At 38.3% G+C, this 24,932-nt stretch overlaps 2 non-coding genes across 2 annotated transcripts; one reads left to right on the top strand and one right to left on the bottom strand.

The window, feature by feature from the left end:
- Nucleotides 1-2,702: 2,702 nt before the first annotated feature.
- LOC112745785 (small nucleolar RNA R71) lies at nucleotides 2,703-2,806 on the bottom strand. The gene has a single exon (XR_003173696.1). It is a non-coding gene; the product is annotated as a small nucleolar RNA R71 (small nucleolar RNA).
- A 21,408-nt stretch (nucleotides 2,807-24,214) lies between these two features.
- On the top strand, nucleotides 24,215-24,322 carry LOC112745761 (small nucleolar RNA R71). The gene has a single exon (XR_003173673.1). It is a non-coding gene; the product is annotated as a small nucleolar RNA R71 (small nucleolar RNA).
- The last annotated feature ends 610 nt before the right edge of the window (nucleotides 24,323-24,932 follow it).

Below are 24,932 nucleotides of genomic sequence, written 5' to 3'. Positions count from 1 at the left end.
ATGTTTTAATTATCAATTCACTATAACCATTCAGATCCGCCTGACTGAGATTTACAAGGTGACCATAGCTTGCTTCAGGCCGACAATCTCCGTGGGATTGACCCTTACTCACGTAAGGTTTATTACTTGGACGACCCAGTGCACTTGTTGGTTAGTTGTGCGAAGTTGTGACAAAGTGTGATTCACGTTTGAGAGCACCAAGTCTTTGGCGCCATTGTTGATGATCACAATTTCGTGCACCAAGTTTTTGGCACCGTTGCCGGGGATTGTTCGAGTTTGGACAATTGACGGTTCATTTTGTTGCTCAGATTAGGTAAATTTATTTTAATTTTAAGATTTTTGTTTTTATTATTCTTAATTTCGAAAAAAAAAATAACAACAAAATAAATATTTTCAAAAATATATTCTTATTCAGAATTTTTAAGAATGAATTCTAGAGTTTCATGAAGCACATTGAAGCCTGGCTGGCTGTAAAGCCATGTCTAATTCATTTGGACCGAGGCTTCCACTTATCAGCATATGAAGTTGGATGAAGTATCAGTTGTTGTATGTCTGATTTGTATCTGCTGAAGCTTGGCTGGCCATTGGCCATGTCTAGTGTTTTGGACCGGAGCTTTCACTGAAAGCTTGGCTGGCTAGTAAGCCATATCTAATTCCTGGACTGGAGCTTTAGACTAACATTGCAAGATTCCTGGAATTTCTATTAAAAATTTTGAAATCCTTATTTTTCTTATTCCAATTAATTTTCGAAAAATACCAAAAAATTTAATAAAATCATAAAACCAAAAATATTTGATGTTTCTTGTTTAAGTCTTGTGTCAGTTTTTAAGTTTGGTGTCAATTGCATGTTTATCTCTTTCTTGCATTTTTCGAAAATCCATGCATTGCATTCTTCATGATCTTCAAGTTGTTCTTGACAAGTCTTCTTGTTTGATCTTCATATTTTCTTGTTTTGTGTCTTTTCTTGTTTTTCATATGCATTTTCAATTTCTTAGTGTCTAAATATTAAAAATTTCTAAGTTTGGTGTCTTGCATGTGTTCTTTTATTGAAAATTTTTCAAAAATACATACTTTCAAAGTGTTCTTGGTGTTCATCTTTGCATTCAAAGTGTTCTTGCATGCATTAGTTGTTTTGATTCATAATTTCTATGTTTTGTGTCAATTTTGTGTTTCTCTCTTTCATCATTAAAAATTCAAAAATAAAAAATATATCCTTCCTTGTTTTACTCATAAATTTCAATTTCAAAATTCTATCTTTTCAAATCTTTTTCAAAAATCAAATCTTTTCATTTATTTTTATATATTTTCGAAATTTAAAAAAAAAATTTGATTTTCAAAATCTTTTTCCTATTCTTACTTCATATCTTCGAAAATCTCACTAACATTTAATTTTTAGATTAAAAAATTTCAAGTTGTTACTTGCCTATTAAGAAAGGTTCAATCTTTAAATTTTAAAATCATATCTTTTTGTTTCTTGTTAGTCAAGTAATCAACTTTAATTTTCAAAATCATACCTTTTTAATTTTCAATCATATCTTTTTGATTGCTAATTTCAAAATCTTTTTCAAAATTAAATCTTTTTAATTTCTTCTTCAATCATATCTTTTCAATCATGTGTTTTTTTTTATAAATTGCAATCATATCTTCTTTTTCAAATCTTTTTCAAAATAAATTTCAATCACATCTTTTTCAAAATTTGATTTCAAAATATTTTCTAACTTCTTATCTTTTCAAATTTGATTTTCAAATCTTTTTCAATTAACCACTTAACTTTTTGTTTGATTCTTATCTTTTTCAAAACTACCTAACTAACTCTCTCTCTCTAATTTTCGAAAATCCTTCCCTCTTTTTCAAATTTTCTTTTTAATTAACTAATTGTTTTATTTTAATTTGAATTCAATTTTAATTTTTGAACTTTAACTTTAATTTTAAAATGTTTTTATTTTATTTTATTTAAATTTTCGAATTCTTCTCTTTCTCATCTCCTTCTATTTATTTATTCATCTACTAACACTTCTCTTCCACCCAAAATTCAAACCCCATCTCCCTCTCTGTGTTCGAATTTTCCTCTTCTCCTTCTTATATTCTTCTCTTCTTATACTTGCATAAGGAATCTCTATACTGTGACATAGAGGATTCCATATTTTCTTTTGTGTTCTCTTCTTTTTCATATGAGCAGGAACAAGGATAAGAAAATTCTTGTTGAAGCCGATCCTGAACCTGAAAGGACTCTGAAGAGGAAGCTAAGGGAAGCTAAAGCTCAACTCTCTGGAGAAAATCTGACAGAAATTTTTGAAAAAGAAGGAGACATGGCTAAAAATAATAACAATGCAAGGAAGATGCTTGGTGACTTTACTGCACCAAATTTCAAATTACATGGAAGAAGCATCTCCATCCCTACCATTGGAGCAAACAATTTTGAGCTTAAACCTCAACTAGTTTCTTTGATGCAACAAAACTGCAAGTTTCATGGACTTCCATCTGAAGATCCTTTTCAGTTCTTAACTGAATTCTTGCAGCTCTGTGATACTGTTAAGACCAATGGGGTAGATCCCGAGGTCTACAGGCTCATGCTTTTCCCGTTTGCTGTGAGAGACAGAGCTAGAATATGGTTGGACTCTCAACCTAAAGATATCCTGAACTCTTGGGATAAGCTGGTCACGGCTTTCTTAGCCAAGTTCTTTCCTCCTCAAAAGCTTAGTAAGCTTAGAGTGGATGTTCAAACCTTTAGACAGAAAGAAGGTGAATCCCTCTATGAAGCTTGGGAGAGATATAAGCAACTGACCAAAAAGTGTCCATCTGACATGCTTTCAGAATGGACCATCCAGGATATATTCTATGATGGTCTGTCTGAGTTATCAAAGATGTCACTGGACCATTCTGCAGGTGAATCCATCCACCTAAAGAAAACGCCTGCAGAAGCTCAGGAACTCATTGACATGGTTGCTAACAACCAGTTTATGTACACTTCTGAGAGGAATCCTGTAAGTAATGGGACGCCTCAGAGGAAGGAAGTTCTTGAAATTGATGCTCTGAATGCCATATTGGCTCAGAACAAAATATTGACTCAGCAAGTCAATATGATTTCTCAGAGTCTGAATGGAATGCAAGCTGCATCCAACAGTACTCAAGAGGCATCTTCTGAAGAAGAAGCTTATGATCCTGAGAACCCTGCAATAGCAGAGGTGAATTACATGGGTGAACCTTATGGAAACACCTATAATCCCTCATGGAGAAATCATCCAAATTTCTCATGGAAGGATCAACAAAAGCCTCAACAAGGTTTTAATATTGGTGGAAGAAACATGTTTAACAATCGCAAACCTTTTCCATCATCCACTCAGCAACAGACAGAGAATTCTGAGCAGAATCCATCTAGCTTAGCAAATATAGTCTCTGATCTATCTAAGGCCACTTTGAGTTTCATGAATGAAACAAGGTCCTCCATCAGAAAATTGGAGGCACAAGTAGGCCAGCTGAGTAAAAGGGTCATTGAAACTTCTCCTAGTACTCTCCCAAGCAATACAGAAGAGAATCCAAAGAGATAGTGCAAGGCCATTGATATAACCAAAATGGCCGAACCCACAAAAGAGGAGGAGGACGTGAATCCTAGTGAGGAAGACCTCCTGGGACGTTCAGTGAGCAATAAGGAGTTTCCCTTAGAGGAACCAAAGGAATCTGAGGCTCATCTAGAGACCATAGAGATTCCAATGAACCTCTTTCTGCCCTTCATGAGCTCTGATGAGTATTCTTCTTCTGAAGAGAATGAAGATGTTACTGAAGAGCAAGTTGCCAAGTACCTTGGTGCAATCATGAAGTTGAATGCCAAATTATTTGGTAATGAGACTTGGGAAGATGAACCTCCCTTGCTCACCAATGAACTGAATGCATTGGATAGGCAGAAATTACCTCAAAAGAAACAGGATCCTGGTAAATTCCTAATTCCCTGTAACATAGGAACCATGACCTTTGAGAAGGCTATGTGTGACCTGGGGTCAGGAATAAACTTAATGCCACTCTCTGTAATGGAGAAACTGGGAATCCTTGAGGTACAGGCTGCCAATTTCTCATTAGAGATGGCAGACAAATCTATGAAAATGGCTTACGGACAAGTAGAGGACGTGTTAGTAAAGGTTGAAGGCCTCTACATCCCTGCTAGTTTCGTAATCCTAGACACTGGGAAGGATGAGGATGAATCCATCATCCTTGGAAGACCCTTCCTAGCCACAGCAAAAGCTGTGATTGATGTGGACAGAGGAGAGTTGGTCCTTCAACTGAATGAAGACTACCTTGTGTTCAAGACTCAAGGTTCTCCTTCTGTAACCATGGAAAGGAAGCATGAAAAGCTTCTCTCACTGCAGAGTCAACCAAAGCCCCCACAGTCAAACTCTAAGTTTAGTGTTGGGAGGCCACAACCAAACTCTAAGTTTGGTGTTGAACTCCTATATCCAAACTCTAAGTTTGGTGTTGGGAGGTCTCAACAATGCTCTGAACATCTGTGAGGCTCCATGAGAGCTCACTGTCAAGCTATTGACATTAAAGAAGCGCTTGTTGGGAGGCAACCCAATATATTTAATTATATCTATATTATTTTTATTTTCATGTTTATTTCATATTTTATTAGGTTGATGATCATGTGGAGTCACAAAAACTACTAAAAAAAAAATAGAATGAAAAACAGAATGAAAAACTGCACACCCTGGAGGAAGAGCTTACTGGCGTTTAAACGCCAGTAAGGGTAGCAGAATGGGCGTTAAACTCCCAGTCTGGCACCATTCTGGGCGTTTAATGCCAAAAACAAGCACCAGACTGGCGTTTAACGCCAGAACAGAGCATTCAACTGGCGTTAAACGCCAGAAACAAGCAGCAGTCTGGCGTTTAAATGCCAGGATTGCACCCAGAGGAAGGCTAGCGTTAAACGCCAGAAACAGGCATAGAGCTGGCGTTTAACGCCAGAAACAAGCTACATTTGGGCATTTAACGCCAGAACCAAGCATGGAAGTGGCGTTAAACGCCAGGATTGCATGCATAGGGCATTTTACACGCCTAAAAGGTGCAGAGATGTGAAATCCTTGACACCTCAGGATTTGTGGGCCCCACAGGATCACCTCAGGATCTGTCGACCCCACAGGATCCCCACCTACCTCAACTCACCTTCCCCCTCTTCTTCACACAATCCAATAATCCTCTTCCCCAAACACCCTTCACCAATCAACTCAACCACTCTTCCCCACACCCTTTCACCAATCACCTCCACCACACTTTCCCATGAACCCCACCTACCTCCAAATTCAAAATCACTTTCCCACCCAAACCCACCCTAAATGACCGAACCCTAACCCCTCTCCCTCCACTATATAAACCCCTCATTCCTTCTTCATTTTCACACAACACTACCCTCTCTTCTCCCCCTTGGCCGAAACACACAAATCTCTCCCTCTCCTTAATCTCTTCTTCTTCTTCTTTTGCTCGAGGACGAGCAACATTCTAAGTTTGGTGTGGTAAAAGTATAGCTTTTTTTGTTTTTCCATAATCATTGATGGCACCTAAGGCCAGAGAATCCTCAAGAAAGAGGAAAGGGAAGTCAATTTCTTCCACCTCTGAGTAATGGGAGATGGAGAGATTCATCTCAAAAGTCCATCAAGACCACTTCTATGAAGTTGTGGCCAAGAAAAAAGTGATCCCTAAGGTTCCTTTCTAGCTCAAGAAGAATATGTATCCGGAGATCCGACTTGAGATCCAAAGAAGAGGTTGGGAAGTCCTCACCAACCCCATTCAACAAGTCGGGATCCTAATGGTTCAAGAGTTCTATGCGAACGCATGGATCACTAGGAACCATGATCAAAGTGTGAACCCGAATCCAAAGCATTGGATTACCATGGTTCGGGGGAAATACTTAGATTTCAGTCCGAAAAATGTAAGGCTGGCGTTCAACTTGCCAATGAAGGAAGAGAACGCACGCCGCTACACAAGAAGGGTCAACTTTGATCAAAGGCTGGACCAAGTCCTCATAGACATATGTGAGGAAGGAGCTCAATGAAAAATTGACTCAAGAAGCAAGCCGGTTCAACTAAGAAGGCATGACCTCAAACCAGTGGCTAGAGGATGGTTAGAGTTTATTCAATGCTCGATCATTCCTACTAGTAACCGGTCTGAAGTTACTATAGACCGAGCCATCATGATCCATAGTATCATGATTGGAGAGGAGGTGGAAGTTCATGATATTATACCTCAAGAACTTTACAAGGTGGCTTACAAGTCCTCCACTTGGGCAAGGTTAGCCTTTCCTCACCTCATATGCCACCTCTACAATTCGGCTGGAATTGACATAGAGGGAGACATCCTCATTGAAGAGGACAAGCCCATCACTAAGAAAAGGATGGAGCAAATAAGAGATCATGAACCTCAACATGAGCATGAGGAAATTCCTCACCATGAAATCCCTGAGATGCCTCAAGGGATGCACTTTCCTCCACAAAACTATTGGGAGCAAATCAACACCTCCCTAGGAGAATTAAGTTCTAATATGGGACAACTAAGGGTGGAGCACCAAGAGCACTCCATCATCCTCCATGAGATTAGAGAAGATCAAAGAGCTATGAGGGAGGAGCAACAAAGACAAGGAAGAGACATAGAGGAGCTCAAAAGCACCATTGGTTCTTCAAGAAGAGGAAGACGCCACCCTCACTAAGGTGGACTCGTTCCTTAATCTCCTTGTCTATTTATTTTACTGTTTTTCAATTTTTGAGCCGTATGTTTTATTGATGTTTGTGTCTTTATTATATGATCATTAGTGTTTAAGTGTCTATGTCTTAAAGCTATGAATGTCCTATGAATCCATCACATCTCTTAAATGAAAACTGTTTTAAAAATAAAAGAACAAGAAGTACATGGTTTCGAATTCATCCTTGAAACTAGTTTAATTATTTTGATGTGGTGATAATACTTTTTGTTTTCTGAATGAATGCTTGAATAGTGCATATGTCTTTTGATATTATGGTTTATGAATATTAAATATGTTGGCTCTTGAAGAATAAGGAAAAAGGAGAAATGTTATTTGATGATCTGAAAAATCATAAAAATGATTCTTGAAGCAAGAAAAAGCAGTGAATACAAAAAGCTTGCGAAAAAAAAAGAAAAAAATGGCGAAAAAAAAAGAGAGAGAAAGAAAAAGAAAAAGCAAGCAGAAAAAGCCAATAGCCCTTAAAACCAAAAGGCAAGGGTAAATAAAAAGGATCCAAGGCTTTGAGCATCAGTGGATAGGAGGGCCTAAAGGAATAAAATCCTGGCCTAAGCAGCTAAACCAAGCTGTCCCTAACCATGTGCTTGTGGCGTGAAGGTGTCAAGTGAAAACTTGAGACTGAGCGTTTAAAGTCGAGGTCCAAAGCAGAAGAAGAGTGTGCTTAAGAACCCTGGACACCTCTAATTGGGGACTTTAGCAAAGCTGAGTCAGAATCTGAAAAGGTTCACCCAGTTATGTGTCTGTGGCATTTATGTATCCGGTGGTAATACTGGAAAACAAAGTGCTTAGGGCCACGGCCAAGACTCATAAAGTAGCTGTGTTCAAGAATCAACATACTGAACTAGGAGAATCAATAACACTAACTGAACTTTGAATTCCTATAGATGCTAATCATTCTGAACTTCAATGGATAAAGTGAGATGCCAAAACTATTCAAGAGGCAAAAAGCTACAAGTCCCGCTCATCTGATTGGAGCTAAGTTTCATTGATATTTTGGAATTTATAGTATATTCTCTTCTTTTTATCCTATTTGATTTTCAGTTGCTTGGGGACAAGCAACAATTTAAGTTTGGTGTTGTCATGAGCGGATAATTTATACGCTTTTTGGCATTGTTTTTACATAGTTTTCAGTATAATTCAGTTAGTTTTTAGCATATTTTTATTAGTTTTTTAAATAAAAATCACATTTCTGGACTTTACTATGAGCTTGTGTGTTTTTCTGTGATTTCAGGTATTTTCTGGCTGAAATTGAGGGACTTGAGCAAAGATCAGATTCAGAGGTTGAAGAAGGAGTACAGATGCTGTTGGATTCTGACCTCCCTGCACTCAAAGTGTATTTTCTGGATCTACAGAACTTCAAATCACGTGCTCTCAATTGCGTTGGAAAGTAGACATCCAGGGCTTTCCAGAAATATATAATAGTCCATACTTTTCCCGAGTTTAGATGACGCAAACTGGCGTTCAACGCCAGATCTCTGCCCTATTCTGGAGTTAAACGCCAGAAACACGTTACAAACTGGCGTTCAACTCCAAGAACGACCTCTCCACGTGAAATCTTCATGCTCAGCCCAAGCACACACCAAGTGGGCCCCGGAAGTTGATTTCTACGTCATTTACTTATCTCTGTAACCCTAGTAACTAGTTTTAGCATAAATAGGACTTTTTACTATTGTATTTACATCTTTTGGATCATCTGGGGACGTTTAGTTCTTAGATCATGGGGGTTGGCCTCTCGGCCATGCCTAGACCTTGTTCTTATGTATTTTTAACAGTAGAGTTTCTACACACCATAGATTAAGGTGTGGAGCTCTACTGTTCGTCATGAATTAATGCAAAGTACTATTGTTTTTCTATTCAATTCAAGCTTATTCCGATTCTAAGATATTCATTCGCACCTCAATATGAATGTGATGATCATGATAATCATCATCATTTCCAACCTATGAATGCGTGCCTGACAACCACTTCCGTTCTACCTTAGATTGAATGAGTATCTCTGGGATTCCTTAATCAGAGTCTTCGTGGTATAAGTTAGAATCCATGGACGGCCATTCTTGAGATCCGAAAAGTCTAAACCTTGTCTGTGGTATTCCGAGTAGGATCTGGGAAGGGGTGGCTGTGACGAGCTTCAAACTCGCGAGTGCTGGGCGTAGTGACAGATGCAAAAGGATAGTAAATCCTATTCCAGTATGATCGAAAACCGACAGATGATTAGCCATGCAGTGACAGCGCATTGGACCATTTTCACTGAGAGGACAGGATGTAGCCATTGACAACGGTGATGCCTAACATACAGCTTTCCATAGAAAGGAGTATGAATGATTGGATGAAGACAGCAGGAAAGCAGAGGTTCAGGAGGAATGAAAGCATCTCTACATGCTTATCTGAAACTCGCACCAATGAATTACATAAGTATCTCTATCTTAGTTTATATTTTAATTATGTTTTAATTATCAATTCACTATAACCATTCAGATCCGCCTGACTGAGATTTACAAGGTGATCATAGCTTGCTTCAGGCCGACAATCTCCGTGGGATTGACCCTTACTCATGTAAGGTTTATTACTTGGATGACCCAGTGCACTTGCTGGTTAGTTGTGCGAAGTTGTGACAAAGTGTGATTCACGTTTGAGAGCACCAAGTCTTTGGCACCATTGTTGATGATCACAATTTCCTGCACCAAGTTTTCTAGAGCTATGATCAACTAAACACCACATCATTAGGGAGAGGAGCTCTATTGTAATTCAAATGAGTTAATGCAATTCTTCTTCTTGTTAATCTGCTTGTTGTAGCTAAGGGAAAGCTTTTGTACTTCATAGATCCATTCACTACCGGAAGGGGTTTGGATCTACTTAAATCTTTATGTGAGCCTTGGAAAAGGGATCATAGGATTCAGTTTGAAGCTTCTCCCTCATAACTCGTTTGATCAACACATTTTTAGTTGGTACGTGACATATAACCTCTTTGAATTGAGATCCTAAAGGTTGTGTGGCTTATGGATTAGAAATTTGAACTTATCCTCTTCTCATGAACAATTAGATCAAGGAATTAGCAATTGATTATGTTAAGAGAAATTGGGTTGCCAAAGAAATGAAACTCAATTATTTACAATCCGCCATAGATCTACTTCATATGATTTAGAATGAAGTTGAAACCCATTGATTTATGAAGGATTATAATATCTCTAATCCCTAATGAATCTCACCCATTGTTGTTCTTCCTTTCAATTACTTTAAATTTCTTATTATCTTTGATTCCCAGCACCCAGAACCCATTTACATTTCATGCAATTTATCTTTCACTGCTATTTACATTCTTGCTTTTACTTTCTTGTCATTTAAGTTTCAGCTCTTTAGATTCTTGTCATTTAAGTTTCTGCCATTTACCTTTCACAATTTACTTTCAACTCTCTATTTTTCAGCAATTTAATTTCAGTACACTTACTTTCTTTGTCAATTACAAGTTTGTTCACTCAATTACACAATATTACCAAATATTTGCTTGACTAGATAAATCACCTAACTAAAGTTGCTTAGGGTCCGTTTAGGAAGCTTCAAAAGTAACTTTTTTGAGCTTTTGACTTATGAAAAGTAGTAGTATTAATTTTAGGTGCAATTTTCAAAACCAAATTGCAGCTTTCTAGGAAGTTATTTAGCAGCTTATAGAAAGTTAAAAAAATAACTTCTCTCATAATACTACTACTTTTTATCACATTTCTATAAAATAAACACTTTTAGAACTAAAAATACAAACACAAAATAACTTATTTATAAGCTCATTTTAATATAATCATTTATTATTTAAGCTATTATTTCAAAAAGAGCTTAATTAAGTTGTTTACCGAAACTGGATCTTAATCCATCAATCCTTGTGGGATCGACCTCACTCAACAGTGAGTTATTACTTGGCGATTCAGTACACTTGGCGAATCGGTACACTTGCCGAAGGAATTTGTGTTGTGCAAATTTCCAGTCATCAAGTTATTAGCACCGCTACCTGGGATTGATTCAAATTAACAATGATTAAGTGGGTGATAGTCTAGATTAAGCACTTTTCTTTTGTTTTGTTTAAGCATACTAATTGTTTGACACTTTGTGTCAGCTAACTCTAACAACACTCTAACACTAGAGTGTTCACTTTGCATTTGGTTTATCTTTGTGTTGTGTATTCCAGTAGGGAGAAAAGCAACATCAACTTCCTTTTATTTTGAGCCAGAAAGAACTCTTCGAAGATTAAGAAGAGAAGCTAGAGGGAGGAGAATAGTTGGTGAAGAGGAGTCATCAGAGGGAGACTTAGACCAAGTCATGGAGGATGAGACACACAACCATCATGAAGGGATGGCCAACAACAATGGCCAACCTGCAAGAAGGGTGTTAGCTTTGTACACCATCCCTGGCCCTAGAAATTGTTGAAGCAGTATACTTACTGATGCGCGAAATTAATGTATCACTACAAAAATTGCTTTGGGAAGTATATCGAATTATCGTCAAGTAATAACTCACAATAAAGTGAGGTCAAATCCCACAGAGATTAACGAATTAAGCAAGCAATATTTGATTAATTAGCCTAGTTAGACAAATCATTAAGGGGTGATGAGCAACAAGGAATTTAAATGACATGAAAGTAAAGGAAAACAATAAAGTGTAAGAAAGTAAATGGCAAGAAAAGTAAAGTGCTGGAAAATAAAAGAGCAAGAAAAGTAAAGTACGGGAAAGTAAAATGCAAGAAAGAAAAGTACAAGAAAGTAAATAACTAAAAGTAAATGTAAGAACTAAAAATAAAATGAACATTAGGATAGAGAGATATTGTGTTCTCCGAATTAATTGCTCTTAACTCTTCCTCAATCCATGCAACTCATTTCTCCTGGAAATCTTAGGTGATTGAATCCCAATTCCTTGGCAATTCAGTCTCTCTAAGCTTGAACAATTACCCGATTCCTTGATCTAATTGCTCATGGGAAGAGATGAAGTTTGGTCATTGATTATACCACACACCTTCATAGATCAAAGTATTGGTAGGATTACATGTCACTATATCCATCCAACCCCCAACCTAATCCAATGTGAGAAATATTTCAAGCATGGTTCTATGATTCCTCTTCCAAGAGAATCATAAAACCCAAGTAAATTCAATTTCTCTTCCAAGACAATTGAATGCTTGAATGAAGTACGAAATCTTTCTAGTAAATCAAAGAGAATGGAAAGAAGAAGAAGAATAAAAATAATTTAATCCATTGAAAAATAATAGAGCTCTCTTTCCCAATGGAAAGAGTTAGTGATTCATAACTAAAATATTTACAAGTAAGAAAATGGAAGAGGAGAAGAGAATGGTGGGAAGGAAGAGTCCGAAGACTCCCTCCTTGGCTGAATATGCCCAGTACAATACTGATCCCCCATCTAGTATCCTCCCTTCAATGTAGAAACTAAGCCCTTTATATAGGTTTTCCTAAATTAAAAAATAAAATTAAAAGTAAGTTACAATTAAATTAAATTTAATAAACTAGATGCTTCTTGTGCCTTTGATTGAGTCATGTTAATGGGCTCTGCTTGCTTGAGACGTGAATGCATGCTTCAAGGGTGTATTGGCATTTATTGGGGCCATTTTTGATGTCACAGACATTGAGAAACGCTCTCAGGCTCACTTCAACGTTTAACCCAAAGTTGGACCCGAAGTTGGACCCAAAGTTGGACCCAACGTTGGACCCAACGTTTGACCCCAACATTGGTAACAACGTCCGTTTCTGAAACTCAAACTTATTGTCCACCCATACTATTATATATTGTTGGAAAGCCCTGAATGTCTACTTTCCAATGTCGTTAAAAGCACATCATATGGAGCTCTACCGCTCGAGTTACACTCCATGGAAGGTGAAGAGGTCATCTGGTCTCACTACAGGTTGATACTATGTTTATCTTCGCCCTTTCGGGGCAAGTTTTCTCCCTCAAATTTAGTGTCCAGCATGTAGTGCCATATATGCTTAGAAATCTCTAGATTTTTACTTTCCAATGCCTTTGAAATCACCTCATTTAGAGCTCTGTAGCTCAAGTTATTCCTGTTTGAAGAAGGCACAGTCAGGCTGTCAGGAGCAAAGTTTGTGGCAAAGTTGGAGGCCAGCTTTGGCTCCAACTATACACCTTGAATTCCCCTTGGCCAACGTTTGAGATAATGTTTGAGGTCCAAATTTGGCTCAAACGTTGCCTTCTCTTCCTTGCCTTAGCCACGTTTGAAGCAAAGTTGGAGGCCAGCTTTGGTTCCAACGTTGGCTTCTTGAACATAGACGTTTGAGGCAAAGTTGGAGGCCAGCTTTGGCTCCAACTTTGAACCTTTTTCTTGGCACGTTTGAGGCAACGTTTGAGGGCCAACTTTGGCTCAAACGTTGCTCTCTCCTCCATGCCTTGTCGAGCACGTTGAAGCGGCAACGTTGGTTCACCAACGTTCCCTCCAACGTTTGGGTCTTCAATATTTTCACACCAACATTGGTTCACCACCAACGTTCACTCCAATGTTGGTTCTTCGTCCTTGCTTTTCTCTGCTTCTACTTTGCCTTTTAAGCTCCTTCCTTCTTTCATGCTTGTGTTGTGCTTTTTACTTTCTTTTTTCATCAATTTCTGCAAAATAGATCAACTCGAAGAGATGAAAGTAATCTATGATGTAAGCAAAAAAATACTCAATAATTAAGCATGATTAGTGAAAATTAAAGGTGAAAAAGCATAGAAAAATAAGCCATGATGCCCTGACATCACAATACCAAACTTAAATCTTGCTTGTCCCCTAGCAAGTAGAGAATCATGGAATAAGTTTTGACAAACCAAGATAAGAAGAGTAGCTGTGTAATGTTCATGGTTAGCTAGTTTTCTATGCATGCAGCAATCACAAAAGAAATTCAAATAATTGATGTTTCTATCTAGCTCACTTTATGAATTCTTTTTCTTTATATTCCTTCCTCGAAACAAGCCTTTCTTGTCTTAGCTTCTTGGGTGCTTTGCACCATGAGTTAAAAGCAAAGCTACAACTCTAAATGCTTTGTTTTCAAGTATTACCACTTGATACATAAGCACCACAAGCATTTAATTAGAGGACTCTTTTAGCTCATTTTGTTTCTTATCTTCTTGACTCTCTAATCATTGATGCTCAGAGCCTTGAGCTTTGAGGGAGTGCTTTTGCACTTGAGCCTAACCTTGACTCTAAGTGTTTTGTTTTCAAGCTTTTTGCTTGATACATAAACACCACAAGTACTTAACAAATGAATTGTCATTGGTACTCAGATCCTTCAGCTTTTTCATTCTTTCCTTTTTATTTTCTTGCCTTATTTGCAATTGCTTCTTCAAGGATTTCATGATTTCAAAAATTTCATAAAATATCCTAGATGAAATCTTCAATTAAAGAAATTCAAATGCAATTGAGCAACAATAGTCATGCTAGCTTTCCAATACTTATAAGCTCATGCTAACTTCTTTTTTAATTACCTTGTTTGTTTATGATCATGATTACTCACTTACTTTGACTTACAAAACTCAAGATGGTAGTCAAAATGTCACAGCAACATGTTACGATTCCAACATCAAACTATGCTTATTCACAAGGAGCAATCACACATACATACAAAGAAAATAGAATACAATCATGCAATTTAAAACGCTAAAAAATAAGTAAGAGGAAAATGGAACTTTACCACCTTGTAGTTCATCTTCATTATTGTTGCCCTTTTCCTCCTATTCTTTCCCTTCTCACACCAAACTTAGGATGATTGCTTATCCTGAAGCACAATTAAAACAGTGGTAATGGGGTCTACGATGGGTCATGAATGTCTTACACAATGAAATGAGAGTGATGCATGTGGTTAAGCAAGAAAAAATTAAAGATACAATAAAGACACAAGACAGAAAACAGAGATAATATGATTGCATGAATAAGTGGTGTGCACGGCACTAACGTGGCGGAAATTGGCAGATTAAGAAATTAAAGTAAGAAATACATTGCAAGTATAGTTCTTAACCAGCAAAAATCTGCTTATCAATTTAGAAGGGTTGTCACAAAATTAGAATAAAAATACTGGGAGTATGAATCCCTGGTCGTCTCCTAACGAGTTGCAAGAAAGAATGCAGCTTATTGGTCAGAGGTTTTCCAGGAAAACAGAAAAATAAATAAGAGAATTTATATAATTCAAATAAAGATCTTGACCGGGAGTAGATTAATTGGAAGTTCTATCCTTATTGGATTTCTCTCAAGATCAATTGATAATTGAAGGTTACTTCTACTTAGTTATCCTTTACCAAGTAAAGAAAAGTCAAATAAGTTGGAAGTATACTTCTATTCACAAGTTCTAATCCTCTCCCTTGGGAAGGATTAGCGTTAATAACTTGAGAGCCAACCAACAATAAACCCAATTAAAATTTAACTCTTGAGTAATCCAACTCAAGGTTCTCTTTTTAATCAACTCCCAATCAAGTTAGGGAACTACTCCATTATCATAAATGTAGACTTCACAAAACTAAAAAGGGAAATAAAGAAAGACATGATAATCGATAATCAAAAAGATCAATTAAAAATAAAAATGGTTCTTGTATTAATAAATTATAAAAATAATCCAATTGTAACTCTGGACAAATTAAGGATATGAAAGAGTAAGTGAAAAGTAAGGAAACAAACTAGGATAACGAAGTCTTGGCGGAGGTAATAACTCTTTTCAATATCCCAATCCAAAAAGCAATAAAACAAAATTCTAAGAACTATGAATGTGTAAAGAGAAAAACCTAGAGGAGGAGTCAAATCAGATCTAAAAACTGAAAAACTATCGTAATGTGTCCTCTTCCTGAGTCTCTGCATGTTCCCTGGCTCTAGTCTGTGTTTTTGGGCCAAAAATTGGGTCAAAACACGGCCCAAAATCGCCCCCAGCAAATTCTGTTAATTCTGCAGATTGCGCATGTCACGCGTACGCGTCGTCTATGCGTGCGCGTCATTCAGCATTTTTCCTTGCCATGCGTACGCGTTGTCTATGCGTTCGCGTCACTCGTGCAGTGGTGCACGAAATCGTGATCGTTCATTCCTTGCTAACGGCGCTAAAAACTTAATACGCACGTTCTTAATCTTAGTTCTTCTTCACAATCTCGCACAACTAACCAGCAAGTGCACTGGGTCATCCAAGTAATAATCCTTACGTGAGTAAGGGTCGATCCCACGGAGATTGTCGGCTTGAAGCAAGCTATGATCATCTTGCAAATCTCAGTCAGGCAGATTCATATGGTTATGGATATTTGATAATTAAAATATAAAACAGGATAGAGATACTTATGTAATTCATTGGTGAGAATTTCAGATAAGCGTATAGAGATGCTTTTGTTCCTTCTGAATCTCTGCTTTCCTGCTGTCTTCATCCAATCATTCCTACTCCTTTCAATGACAAGTTGTATGTTGGGCATCACCATTGTCAATGGCTACATCCTGTTCTCTCAGTGAAAATGGTCCAAAATGCGCTGTCACCGCACGGCTAATCATCTGTCAGTTCTTGATCATACTGGAATAGGATTCAGTAATTCTTTTGCATCTGTCACTACGCCCAGCACTCGCGAGTTTGAAGCTCGTCACAGCCATCCCTTCCCAGATCCTATTCGGAATACCATAGACAAGGTTTAGACTTTCCAGATCTCAAGAATGGTCGCCAATAATTCTATCCTATACCACGAAGATTCTGATCTCACGATCACGAGGCTAAGAGATACACATTCAAGCTTGTTTGCATGTAGAACGGAAGTGGTTGTCAGGCACGCGTTCATAAGTGAGAATGATGATGAGCGTCACATAATCATCACATTCATCATGTTCTTGTGTGCAAATGAATATCTTAGAGAAGAAATAAGCTTGAGTTGAATAGAAAAACAATAGTACTTTGCATTAATTCATGAAGAACAGCAGAGCTCCACACCTTAATCTGTGGTGTGTAGAAACTCTACCGTTGAAAATACATAAGAACAAGGTCCAGGCATGGCCGAATGGCCAGCCTCCAAGGTCTAGGGACTAGACGTCCAAAGATCTCTAATACAATAGTAAAAGGTCCTATTTATACTAAACTAGTTACTAGGGTTTACAGAGATAAGTAAATGATCCAGAAATCCACTTCTGGGGCCCACTTGGTGTGTGCTTGGGCTGAGCATTGAGCTTTCATGTGTAGAGACTTCTTTTGGAGTTAAACGCCAGGTTGTAACTTGTTTCTGGCGTTTAACTCTGCTTTGCAATCTGTTTCTGGCGTTTAACTCCAGAATAGGGCATGAAGCTGGCGTTGAATGCCAGTTTGCGTTGTCTAAATTCGGGAAAAGTATGGACTATTATATATTGATGGAAAGCCCTGGATGTCTACTTTCCAACACAATTGAGAGCGCACCATTTGAACTTCTGTAGCTCCCGAAAATCAACTTTGAGTGCAGGAAGGTCAGAATCCAACAGCATCTGTAGTCCTTCTTCAGCCTCTGAATCAGATTTTTGCTCAAGTCCCTCAATTTCATCCAGAAAGTACCTGAAATCACAAAAAAACACACAAACTCATAGTAAAGTCCAGAACTGTGATTATTAATTAAAAACTAATAAAAAAATACTAAAAACTAACTAAATCATACTAAAAACTATGTATAAACAATGCCATAAATTATCGGCTCATCACAACACCAAACTTAAATTGTTGCTTGACCCCAAGCAACTAAAAATCAAATAGGATAAAAAGAAGAGAATATACTATAAATTCGAAAATATCAATGAAACTTAGCTCCAATCAGATGGGCGGGACTAGTAGCTTTTTGCCTCTGAACAGTTTTGGCATCTCACTTTATCCCTTGAAGTTCAGAATGATTGGCATCTATAGGAACTCAGAATTCAGATAGTGTTATTGATTCTCCTATTTCAGTATGTTGATTCTTGAACACAGCTACTTTATGAGTCTTGGCCGTGGCCCTAAGCACTTTGTTTTTCAGTATTACCACCGGATACATAAATGCCACAGACACATAACTGGGTGAACCTTTTCAGATTGTGACTCAGCTTTGCTAGAGTCCCCAATTAGAGGTGTCCAGGATTCTTAAGCACACTCTTCTTTTTGCTTTGGACCTCGACTTTAACCGCTCAGTCTCAAGTTTTCACTTGACACCTTCACGCCACAAGCACATGGTTAGGGACAGCTTGGTTTAGCCGCTTAGGCCAGGATTTTTTTCCTTTGGGCCCTCCTATCTATTAATGCTCAAAGCCTTGGATCCTTTTTATCCTTGCCTTTTGGTTTTAAGGGCTATTGGCTTTTTGCTCTTGCCTTTTGGTTTAAAGAGCTCTTGGCTTTTTCTGCTTGCTTTTTTCTTTTTCTTTCTCTTTTTTTTTTCTTTTTTTTTCGCCATTTTTCTTTTCTTTTTTTTTCAGAAGCTTTTGTATTCACTGCTTTTTCTTGCTTCAAGAATCAATTTTATGATTTTTCAGATTATCAATAACATTTCTCCTTTTTATCATTCTTTCAAGAGCCAACATATTTAACATTCATAAACAACAGTATCAAAAGACATATGCACTGTTCAAGCATTCATTCAGAAAATAAAAAGTATTGTCACCACATCAAAATAATTAAACTAATTTCAAGGATGAATTTGAAATTCATGTTCTTCTTGTTCTTTTGTAATTAAAGCATTTTTCATTTAAGAAAGGTGATGGATTCATAGGACATTCATAGCTTTAAGACATAGACACTTAAATACTAATAATCATGTAATAAGACACAAACGTAAACATAAAGCATAGTTGGTACGCAGAATCGTGATTACACTTTAATTATGTAAAATTCATCACTCTTTCTTTCCCTGGCAATGGCACCAAAAACATGATGCCAATACCATGGTTCACAACTCCGTGTAACTGACCAGCAAGTGCACTGGGTCGTCCAAGTAATACCTTACGTGAGTAAGGGTCGAATCCCACGGAGATTGTTGGTATGAAGCAAGCTATGGTCACCTTGCAAATCTCAGTTAGGCAGATATAAATTGATAATGGTGTTTTCGAATAATAATTAATAGAATAGGGATAGAAATACTTATGTAATTCATTGGTGAGAATTTCAGATAAGCGAATGGAGATGCTTTCGTTCCTCTGAACCTCTGCTTTCCTGCTATCTTCATTCAATCAGTCTTACTCCTTTCCATGGCTGGCTTTATGTGATACATCACCATTGTCAACGGCTACTTTCGGTCATCTCTCGGGAAAATGATCCAATGCCCTGTCACGGCACGGCTAATCGTTTGGAGGCATCACCCTTGTCAATGGCTTCATCTTATCCTCTCAGTGAAAATGATCAACGCACCCTGTCACGGCACGGCTATTCATCTGTCGGTTCTCGATCATGCTGGAATAGGATTTACTATCCTTTTGCGTCTGTCACTAACGCCCCGCAATCGCGAGTTTGGAGCTCGTCATAGTCATTCATTCATTGAATCCTACTCGGAATACCACAGACAAGGTTTAGACCTTCCGGATTCTCTTGAATGCCGCCATCATTCTAGCTTACACCACGAAGATTCTGGTTAAGAGATCTAAGAGATACTTATTCAATCTAATGTAGAACGGAAGTGGTTGTCAGGCACGTATTCATGGGGAATGATGATGATTGTCACGTTCATCACATTTAGGTTGAAGTGCGAATGAATATCTTAGAAGCGAAACAAGATGAATTGAATAGAAAACAGTAGTACTTTGCATTAATCTTTGAGGAACAGCAGAGCTCCACACCTTAATCTATGGAGTGTAGAAACTCTACCGTTAAAAATACATAAGTGAAAGGTCCAGGCATGGCCGAGATGGCCAGCCCCCAAAACGTGATCACAGGATCAAAATATAATCCAAAGATGTCAAATTCAATAGTGAAATGTCCTATTTATAATAAACTAGCTACTAGGGTTTACAGAAGTAAGTAATTGATGCATAAATCCACTTCCGGGGCCCACTTGGTGTGTGCTTGGGCTGAGCTTTGAGTGTTGCATGTGTAGAGGTCCTCCTTGGAGTTGAACGCCAGCTTTTGTGCCAGTTTGGGCGTTCAACTCTGGTTTTGGCTCCTTTTCTGGCGCTGGACGCCAGATTTGGGCAGAAAGCTGGCGTTGAACGCCAGTTTGCATCGTCTATTCTTGGCCAAAGTATGGACTATTATACATTTCTGGAAAGCCCTGGATGTCTACTTTCCAACGCAATTGGAAGCGCGCCATTTAGAGTTCTGCAGCTCCAGAAAATCTACTTTGAGTGCAGGGAGGTCAGAATCCAACAACATCAGCAGTCCTTCTTCAACCTCTGAATCTGATTTTTGCTCAAGTCCCTCAATTTCAGCCAGAAAATACCTGAAATCATAGAAAAACACACAAAATCATAGTAAAGTCCAGAAATGTGAATTTAACATAAAAATCAATGAAAACATCCCTAAAAGTAACTAGATCCTACTAAAAACATACTAAAAACAATGTCAAAAAGCGTATAAATTATCCGCTCATCACAACACCAAACTTAAATTGTTGCTTGTCCCCAAGCAACTGAAAATCAAATAGGATAAAAAGAAGAGAATATACTATAAATTCTAAACTATCAATGAAACATAGCTTCAATCAAATGAGCGGGGCTTATAGCTTTTTGCCTCTTGAATAGTTTTGGCATCTCACTTTATCCATTGAGGTTCAGAATGATTGGCATCTATAGGAACTCAGAGTTCAGATAGTGTTATTGATTCTCCTAGTTCAGTATGATGATTCTTGAACACAGCTTCTTTATGAGTCTTGGCCGTGGCCCTAAGCACTTTGTTTTCCAGTATTACCACCGGATACATAAATGCCACAGACACATAATTGGGTGAACCTTTTCAGATTGTGACTCTGCTTTGATAAAGTCCCCAATTAGAGGTGTCCAGGGTTCTTAAGCACACTCTTTTTTTGCTTTGGACCTTGACTTTAACCGCTCAGTCTCAAGTTTTCACTTGACACCTACACGCCACAAGCACATGGTTAGGGACAGCTTGGTTTAGCCGCTTAGGCCAGGATTTTATTCCTTTAGGCCCTCCTATCCACTGATGCTCAAAGCCTTGGGATCCTTTTTATTTCCCTTGCCTTTTGGTTTTAAGGGTTATTGGCTTTTTGCTCTTGCCTCTTGGTTTTAAGAGCTTTTGGCTTTTTCTGCTTGCTTTTTCTTTTTCTTTCTATTTTTTTTCGCCTACTTTTTTTTTCTCTTTTTTTTTTTTCTGCAAGCTTTGTTCTTTGCTGCTTTTTCTTGCTTCAAGAATCATTTTTATGATTTTTCAGATTATCAGATAACATGTCTCCTAGTCATCATTCTTTCAAGAGCCAACATATTTAACATTCTTAAACAACAACTTCAAAAGACATATGCACTGTTCAAGCATACATTCAGAAAACAAGAAGCATTGTCACCACATCAATATAATTAAGCTAAGTTCAAGGATAAATTCGAAACTCATGTACTTCTTGTTCTTTTGAATTAAAACATTTTTCATTTAAGAGAGGTGATGGATTCATAGGACATTCATAACTTTAAGACAAAGTTACTAACTACTAATGATCATGTAATGAAGACACAAACATAGATAAGCACATAACATAGAAATGAAAAACAGAAGAAATAAGAACAAGGAATGAATCCACTTTAGTGATGGTGGCGTTTCCTTCTTGAGGAACCAATGATGTCCTTGAGCTCTTCTGTGTCTCTTCCTTATCTTTGTTGCTCCTCCTTCATTGCTTTTAGATCTTCTCTGATTTCATGAAGGATGATGGAGTGCTCTTGATGTTCCACCCTTAGTTGCTTCCAATAATTGTGTGGAAGAAAATGTATCCCCTGAGGTATCTCAGGGATCTCTTGATTTGTAGTCAAATGTTCTACTACTGAGCTATAGACCCTTGATGGAAGCTTTTGTCTTCCCTTTCCTCTTTCTAGAGGTTTCTCTGGCCTTAGGTGCCATCAATGGTTATGGAAAAAGCAAAAAATTTATGCTTTTACCACACCAAACTTAGAATGTTGCTCGCCCTCGAGCAAAAGAAGAAAGAATAGAAGAATAAGAAGAAGATATGGAGGAGATGGATGGGAGTGTGTATTCGGCCATATGGGTGGGATTGGGTGGGAGAGAGATGTTGAATTTTGAAGGTAGTGGGTGTATGGATGTGAGTGGTAAATGGAAAATAGAAGGGATGATCATGAATGGAAAGAGAGATGATGAGGTAGGTGGGGATCCTGTGGGGTTCACAGATCCTGAGATGATCCTGTGGGGTCCACAGATCCTGAGATGATCCTGTGGGGTCCACAGATCCTGAGATGATCCTGTGGGGTCCACAGATCCTGAGGTGTCAAGGATTTTACATCCCTGCACCAATTTAGGCATGTAAAATGCCCTTGTACACAACTCTGGGCGTTCAGCGCCAAGTTGGTGCCCATTTTGGGCGTTCAACGCCCATTTGCTGCCATTTCTGGCGTTGAACGCCAGAACCATGCTTGTTCTGGGCGTTCAGCGCCAGGATGCTGCCCATTCTGGGCGTTCAGTGCCAGAACCATACTCTGTTCTGGCGTTTGAACGCCAGACAGATGCTCCTCCAGGGTGTGATTTTTCTTCTGCTGTTTTTGATTCCGTTTTTGATTTTTTTGTTTATTTTGTGACTCCACATGATCATGAACCTATAAAGACATATAACTGAGAAAAATATAGTTAGATAAATAAAAATTAGGTTGCCTCCCAACAAGCGCTTCTTTAATGTCAATAGCTTGACAGTGGGCTCTCAATGAGCCTCACAGATGTGCAGAGCATTGTTGAAACTCTCCAACACCAAACTTAGAGTTTTGATATGGGAGTTCAACACCAAACTTAGAGTTTGGTTGTGGCCTCCCAACACCAAACTTAGAGTTTGACTGTGGGGGCTTGGGTTGACTTTGCTTTGAGAGAAGCTTTTTCTGCTTCCTCTTCATGGTTGCAGAGGGAGATCCTTGAGTTTTAAACACAAGGGAGTCCTCATTCCATTGAAGGACTATTTCACCTCTGTCAACATCAATCACAGCTTTTGCTGTGGCCAGGAAAGGTCTTCCTAGGATGATGGATTCATCCTCTTCCTTTCCAGTATCCAGGACTATGAAATCAGCAGGGATGTAAAGGCCTTCAACCTTTATTAACACGTCCTCTACTTGTCCATAAGCCTGTTTTCTTGAACTGTCTGCCATCTCTAATGAGATTTTAGCAGCTTGCACCCCATAGATTCCCAGTTTCTCTATTACAGAGAGGGGCATGAGGTTTATTCCTGAACCAAGGTCACACAGAGCCTAAAGATCATGGTGCCTATGGTGCAGGGTATTATGAACTTTCCAGGATCCTGTCTCTTCTGAGGCAATGTCAGTTGATCCAGATCACTTAGTTCATTGATGAACAAGGGAGGTTCAACTTCCCAAGTATCAATGCCAAATAATTTGGCATTTAGCTTCATGATTGCACCAAGAAACTTGGCAGTTTGCTCCTCAGTAACATCCTCATTCTCTTCAGAAGAGGAATACTCATCAGAGCTCATGAAGGGCATAAGGAGGTTCAATGGAATCTTTATGGTCTCTAGATGAGCCTCAGATTCCTTTGGTTCCTCAGAAGGAAGCTCCTTATTGATCACTGGATGTCCTAGGAGGACTTCCTCCTTGGGATTCACGTCCTCTCCTTCCCTTACAGGTTCGGCCATGGTGCTTATGTCAATGGCCTTGCACTCTCCTTTTGGATTCTCTTCTGTATTTCTTGGGAGAGTACTAGGAGGGATTTCAGTGATCCATTTACTCAGCTGGCCCACTTGTGCTTCCAAATTTCTAATGGAAGACCTTGTTTCGTTCATGAAACTCACAGTGGCCTTGGACAGATCAGAGACTAAGTTTGCCAAATTAGAAGTATTTTGTTCAGAGTTCTCTGTCTGTTGCTGAGTGGATGATGGAAAAGGTTTATTATTGTTAAACCTGTTTCTTCCACCATTATTAAAGCCTTGTTGAGGCTTTTGATCCTTCCATGAGAAATTTGGATAATTTCTCCATGATGAGTTATAGGTGTTTCCATAAGGTTCACCTAAGTAATTTACCTCTGCTATTGCAGGGTTCTCAGGATCATAAGCTTCTTCTTCAGAAGATGCCTCTTGAGTACTGTTGGATGCAGCTTGCATTCCATGCAGACTCTGAGAGATCATATTGACTTGCTGAGTCAATATTTTATTCTGAGTCAATATGGCATTCAGAGTATCAACTTCAAGAACTCCCTTCTTCATAGGCGTCCCATTGCTCACAGGATTCCTTTCAGAAGTGTACATGAACTGGTTATTAGCAACCATGTCAATGAGTTCTTGAGCTTCTGCAGGCCTTTTCTTTAGGTGAATGGATCCACCTGCAGAAGTGTCCAGTGACATCTTTGATAGCTCAGATAAACCATCATAGAATATATCCAGGATGGTCCATTCTGAAAGCATGTCAGAAGGACACTTTTTGGTCAACTGTTTGTATCTTTCCCAAGCTTCATAGAGGGATTCACCTTCTTTTTGTCTGAAGGTTTGAACATCAGCTCTAAGCTTGCTCAGCTTTTGAGGAGGAAAGTTCTTGGCTAAGAAAGCCGTGACCAGCTTATCCCAAGAGTTCAGGCTATCTTTGGGTTGAGAATCCAACCATAATCTAGCTCTGTCTCTTACAGCAAAAGGGAAAAGCATGAGCCTGTAGACTTCAGATCTACTCCATTAGTCTTAACAGTATCACATATCTGCAAGAATTCAGTTAAGAACTGAAAAGGATCTTCAGATGGAAGTCCATGAAACTTGCAGTTCTGCTGCATCAGAGAAACTAATTGAGGTTTCAGCTCAAAGTTGTTTGCTCCAATGGCAGGAATGGAGATGCTTTTTCCATGTAAATTGGAATTAGGTGCAGTAAAGTCACCAAGCATCCTCCTTGCATTATTATTATTTTCGGCTGCCATCTCCCCTTCCTGTTCGAAAATTCCTGAAAGGTTATCTCTGGATTGTTGTAATTTTACTTCTCTTAGTTTTCTCTTCAAAGTCCTTTCAGGTTCTGGATCTGCTTCAACAAGAATGTTCTTGTCCTTGCTCCTGCTCATATGACAAAGAAGAGGGCACAGAAAAAATAATAATAATAATAATATGGATCCTTTATACCACAGTATAGGGATCCCTT

This window comes from Arachis hypogaea, chromosome 14 (genome assembly GCF_003086295.3).
Source record: "Arachis hypogaea cultivar Tifrunner chromosome 14, arahy.Tifrunner.gnm2.J5K5, whole genome shotgun sequence".
Taxonomy (NCBI): domain Eukaryota; kingdom Viridiplantae; phylum Streptophyta; class Magnoliopsida; order Fabales; family Fabaceae; genus Arachis; species Arachis hypogaea.
Note: the sequence above shows the minus strand (reverse complement) of the source record. Positions and strands in the feature narration are given on the sequence as shown.